Genomic DNA, 5,855 nt, shown 5'->3' on the forward strand with positions numbered 1-5,855 from the left:
GTTGGGAAGAAACAAAAACATTACTAGCTCACAGGGAAAAATTCAAAATTTTAAGGTGTTTTTCCTCAAAATCAGGTTTTTTGTTGTTACTGCTAAAAAAACTGCTTCAAAATTCTTTTAGGATTATATTTCAGACAGTTCATTCATATGATACATTGAAAAGGCATTTATTCATTATATTTTGACAAAATGTAATTTTTGTTAACATTTTAGTCAAAACGCCTACCCCTTTTGGGCTTAATCCTCGTTTCGATGTGATGGGTCACATATGACCAAAAAGAAAAAGACAATAAAACATATTTACACAGCACCTGGAAAGACTTTATTCAACTTTTGTGCACTCATAAAGACTCTAAATACACAACAAAATGCATTTAATGGCAAAAAAAAGGGAATTTTGCATGATATGTCCCCTTTAAAATGTTGCAGTGGTTCATGTAAGCTTCTGTTTAGTTCCATGAACTCAGTAAAATGAGGGGAAACCCCCCAAATAAAGTGGATTATTATTTAATGCATTATAAGCCTGCATTTCTCTAAAAAGGATGTTTGTTGCATCACTTCACATTTTTGTAAAATGACCGTGTCTTGGAAAGATTAGAGAAGACTGATAGTTCTGTGGAATTTAACAGCATTAAGTTATTTTCTGCTGGAGGAAAAGGCTACTTCAAAAGCAACATTTCAAAGCGTCCATTTTTTTTAATCCTCCAAGGCTCTGGAGCCCTACAGTAGTTGAGTCAGGAAGCTTCTGTTGCTCCACATTCCCTGAGCTTTGTGGAAGTCTCAGACCACAGCTGATCAGAAGACACACATTTCACTGCGCTGACGTAACCTTCCTTTTTAGCCCTAAGTGATCACATTTACAGTTGACCCTTTATTGCCAAGGAGCCTTTTTTTTTCCAGAGGAATGATGAGTGAGTTTTTGCTTCACTAGAATCCAAACATTACGAGCTCTGACGATATGCAGGCAGAGAGGGGCCAGCAGTGAGACGGGCAGCTGAAGCAGCAAACTGAGCAGTGAGTCACACACTTGTTCCGTTCAGAGGAGAGAAATGAGCGTCGGCCTGCAGATCCCGGATCAGACTGAGCCCCAGGGAGTCACAGCATATCTCAGATGATAGAGAAACAAAGACAACAAGAAAAGTATGACAATAAACTTTTTTTTTTGTTTTTCTTTAGGAACAGATTCGTCCAAAAACTAAATGAATGTGAAACTGATTTTGATTGTCAAAAAACAATTTTACTTTTCATTAACCTTGTTTTAAATTGTGCTGCTTTTGGTTGAAAAGATAAATAAATGAGACTGAAAGTTGTCAAAATGCTGCATTGGCCTAATGTAGCAGTGTGTTTTTCTATGGCTGGATTACATTTTTAGCTTAACTATCTTGTGTCAAACCTATGGCCTACAAGCCAAATCTGGCCCTTGGCGACCTGGCAATTTTTAATTTTTGAGTGTTTAATTATCTTTTTTCTTGTTTTAACATTAAATAATTGAATTTATATACAGCAGATAAAATAAGTTTTGAACACGTCACCATTTTTCTCAGTAAATATATTACTAGAGGTGCTAATGACATGAAATTTTCACCAGATGTTGGTAACAACCCAAGTGATCCATACATACAAAGAAATAAGCCATAAATGTCCAGAAATGAAGTTATTTGTAATAATGTGGAATGGCACAGGGAAAAAGTATTGAACACATGAAGAAAGGGAGGTGTAAAAAGGCATGGAAAGCCAAGACACCAGCTGAACTCTCTCAGTAATTAGAAAGCAAGCCTGCCCCTTGTCAGTGCAAGTTAATATCAGCTGGTTCAGTCCCAAATGATGGCCAGGTATCACACAAGAACCATCTGATGATGGGTAAAAGTAAAGAGCTCTCTCAAGTTTCTCCATACAGGAGGCGTCTTGAAGCTGTCATTGCCAACAAAGGCTTTTGTACAAAGTATTAGATAAATTTCAGTAAGTGTGTTCAATACTTTTTCCCTGTGCCATTCCACATTATTACAAATAACTTCATTTCTGGACATTTYTGGTTTGATTTCTTTGTATGTATGGATCACTTGGGTTGTTACCGACATCTGGTGAAAATTTCATGTCATTAGCATCTCTAGTAATATATTTACTGAGAAAAATGGTGACGTGTTCAATACTTATTTTACCCGCTGTATATATGTGTGGTTTTTTTTTTTTTACCTGTTTTACTGGATTGTGATAATCTTGAAGACAGGGATATAGATGAGTAACTGATACGGGTGACTTCTGTCCAGCCCTCCAATGTACCTTTTGGGAGGTAGACAATCTGTTAACAGAATTTCAAGGCAGACCCACTGTAAGTGTTTGGAAACATTGTCTACCATGAAGGGTTTTATTAAAAATCGCCACTACAACAAGTTGCACAAAGCTAAATATGAAAAGTACACTGATGGCACAAACAACAACTACTTTTTACCAGAACCACAACCACACAGGAGTCTGTACTCGAGGAAATTTCCCGTTACATTTCAGCTCACTAAAATAAGTGTTTATTTTTCGTTTGCTTCAAACATTTTGTGATGATATTCAAGAGTATACAAGTATAGTATGCAAGAGTACAACTGTTGTACATGCATTTGAGCATGAAATATGTTAAGTTACTGCACTGCATGTTGGTTTAATAAACACACACGCGCGTGTGTGTATTCTGTCAGTCACAGACGTTACACCCAGGATTTCAAATGAGATAAAAAAAAAACAATTTTTTAAGTGCAAGTAGAGGGATCAAGGGTCAAAACAATTTGTATCGATTGGAGCTTTTTTTTAAAACTTCACACTGATGACAAACCCTACAGAAGATGATTAAGCCCAGGCCATATGCTTGGATATTTGAGGGGCGGATTTTCCGAGAGCGAAGGAGTTGGCGCCAGGGATCCTGAGTATTTTCCACCCTGATCTCTGACTTGGCAGTGGTCTAAATAATAAAGCTCTTATTACTGAGCTGCCTGGGGTTCCCTGTGTACAAACATAAGACCCCTCCCCCTCCCCCTGTTGTCTCTGCTGTTTTAACATGACCTCCTGCCATGGGGGGGTTACCTCACACTCCTCTAAGCTCCTGTCCTTCAAAGTCACCCACCCCTCAGACATGTAGACAGTGGGGTCAAGCTAGCTTGACCTTGAATGAAAGTTCACATTGCTGGAATTGATAAGTGAGTTGAAGTGGCTGCCAACTGATGACCATTTAAAGTTAGTTTAACAATATTTATAACTCTGCTCGTGTTCCACGTGTGTTTTTGTGTTTAAAGTGTTTTTTTTTTTAATTGCATCACGAAGCCACCATGTGTGTCTCCACACAATCACAGAAACGTAGCAGGGCTGTGATGAAACGTCCCTTCATGCAGCCAAGCGTGGCTACGTGTTTATTTAACTTGTGTGTAGGTTAATGTGGGCCCTCAATGCCCGGTGCTGTGTGTAAGCGCCAAGGCTCACAAACCTCGTGCACTCTGATCAGACTGCCAGCTTTGAAACCTGAGGCAGCCGGCGGGGGGAAACCTCCTCCAAAACCTACAGTCCAGAACTCTCATACCTCCACGTGTAATTTTTTTAAAATCAGGTAAATAAAATACTTTTTTCCCCTCTGCAGACTGTTCCATGAATACCCACTTTGTCACAAAAAGTGTGCAGTAAAAAAAAAAACCTCTTGGTCATTAAAGTCTAACAGGATATGATAGCACCTTTACCCCGTATGGCCACAAACATGAAGCTTTTAGAAGTTGGAGTAAAGACAAATTAAGGCTTTTTCCTCCCCATTTTGCTCACTGAACAACTTTTCTTATGAACAATAATAATGATAATAAAAAAAACAGCACACAGTTTGAGCAGAGGTGCTAAGTAACAAACTAAGACTTTCTTTATGTGTCAACTCCAGGTGTTTCTCATTGTCTCTCACTAGTTTGCCTCTATATTCTGTGTCCTGTCCTCAGTGTTTGTCGGTTCATTGTGCTGCTTCCCCAGCCAGTGTGTTGTCTCTTTGTGTTCCTCGTGTTTTCTCAGCTAAGTTCTCGTGTGTTTGTGTTTCGTTCTTACCGCACTACGATGCCACCAAAAATGCGCTGTTGGCCTTTCCTTGATTGCATCCAATATTCCCGGTTTTTCATGATTTGCGGGTACTCTAAAAATGCAACCTGCACAAAACTCAGGGGCTTATCTGTACTTCTTTATTTTCCTTAAGTAGATGGTTATCTTTACGTCACCGGAGTAATACTTTTTCTGTCAACCATAATATTCATAGAAGACAATTTAACTTTTACCAAAGTACTATCTCTCAAGTTGAGCTCGAGGAACACTGGAAGGCATTTTCCCCAAAGAATCAACACTCACTGGGATCCCATGTTTTTAGAAGTGGAATGTTTTTTTCAGGTTGGAGGGTGAGTCTTTCGTCAAGTGATAGTGGGAATGACCAAAAGATGGGGCTCCACATTAGCTCCGGTTTGTTGTGGTAAAGAAAGAGCTGAGCTGAAATGTGGAACTGTTACTTTGCTGGTTGATTAATGTACCAACCCTCATGCACGGGTATGAAATATAAACCCAATGGAAGAAGATCAGATGAAACGACATGTGAGACGGTCAGGAGATCAGTCATCCCGGGGGTGTTGATGAGGAGCTCGTTCTCTGCATCAAAAGGAGTCAGCTGAAGTGGTTCTGGTTGATTCTTCTCAGATGCCTCTGTTGAATGACATCTGAGGACCCACAGGGTGATGACCTCAGGAAAGACCTGGAACTCAAACTTGAACTAGTGAAGAAATTTAAAGTTAGTACTGACGTTAAAAGCACAACACTATGTTCTTAGGTTTTCCTTTTTGTAATGATGACAGTGTTTAATCTATTATGTTTTGATTGATAATAAATTAGTTACATGTCCAAAATATCTGTGACAACACATTATTGAACGCTGTGCTGACGTTAGCTGAGGATTTTGTCTGAATGCCTGTGATTCAGCCGTAGGTCAGTAGGGGGCGAACACAGGCATTGAAGAACCTGTATAAATAGAAGAACTTCCTGGTTTTTCAGCATGTTGGTTTCCTGTCAGCTTGAGTGACAATAAACCTCACTGGTGTTGTATGGTTTGATTCCTTCTACAAATCATTTTATTTAACAATGGTGTTTTTAATATCGACTTCAGTTTATTGAATACAAATTTTCTTACACTAGGACCTCTTTATTAGGTGCAACTTACTCGTATCAGGTTAGATTTCCTTTTACCTTTATCTTTTTGTGGCATAGCCTCCAGAGTTGTAAAGTAACTAAGTACAAATACTGTTACTGTATTTAAGTAGAAATTTTGGTTATCTGTACTTTATTGAGTAATTATTTTTCAGCGTACTTTTTACTTTTACTCATTACATTTTTACACAATTATCTGTACTTTTACTCATTACATTTTTACACAATTATCTGTACTTTCTACTCACTACATTTTTTAAAAGTTAAGAAGTAGAAAGTCATTTCTCCTTTTTTATTCTGAGGTATTACTTAAAAAATACTATCCTGATAAATTGTCTCCTGGATAGAGTGAATTTGATTGTGGTTGGATGAGAAGTATAAATATATACCATTCTGACACCCTAGCTTGTACACAACCCATCACAGCGGCACGCCGTTAGAAAAGTATTTTTTGAGAAGTCATCTCCAATAAATGTCATTTTGGAAAATCTAACTGCTCACTTTTACTCACTACTTCTACTTTTAATACTTAAGTAGATTTTGTGTCAGAAATTTACTTTTGATACTTAAGTACAAAAATACTTTAAGACTTTTACTCAAGTAATATTTTTAGAGAAGACTTTAACTTTTACCAAAGTATTTTTATGATAAAGATACTT

The sequence above is a fragment of the Austrofundulus limnaeus genome, unplaced genomic scaffold, assembly GCF_001266775.1.
Source record: "Austrofundulus limnaeus strain Quisiro unplaced genomic scaffold, Austrofundulus_limnaeus-1.0 Scaffold222, whole genome shotgun sequence".
Classification (NCBI taxonomy): Eukaryota; Metazoa; Chordata; class Actinopteri; order Cyprinodontiformes; family Rivulidae; genus Austrofundulus; species Austrofundulus limnaeus.